The following is a 520-nucleotide window of genomic DNA, read 5'->3' as shown; positions in this document are numbered from 1 at the left end:
ACTCCTTATCATGAATCTCAATTCATCTTACAATCCCAATCATCATCGGTGACCCATAATCATGGTTCCACCATTAACAAATGATAAATAGTTGTCCTTTTCACTATCGTCATCAACAACTTCCACTATCATCAATACCATTATAACTTAAGGAAATCACACATCTATAATCGATACTTAGTCACCCATAATCCAACAATTAACCTTAATCATTCTTAAGCATTACTTATTGTCATTAGTAACTACTAACCTTGCAATCCATCTTCGACGACAAATCAACAACCTTATAACATCATTATCAAGTCATCGAAAGCATTAACACCATTATCAACATCATTAGATCATAACTTAAGGAAAAGTCATTGCCTAACCATACTCCAAAATCATTCAACAATTATTTCCTCAAGATTCACCATATACGATCTTTATCTCAATCTTTCCATATAACACTTTCCTCAATATATATCATAATATCATCACCACTCAAAATTCCTTTAAACCATAATATCTTTACCAAAGA

This window comes from Ipomoea triloba, chromosome 16 (assembly GCF_003576645.1).
Source record: "Ipomoea triloba cultivar NCNSP0323 chromosome 16, ASM357664v1".
Lineage (NCBI taxonomy): Eukaryota > Viridiplantae > Streptophyta > Magnoliopsida > Solanales > Convolvulaceae > Ipomoea > Ipomoea triloba.
Note: the sequence above shows the minus strand (reverse complement) of the source record.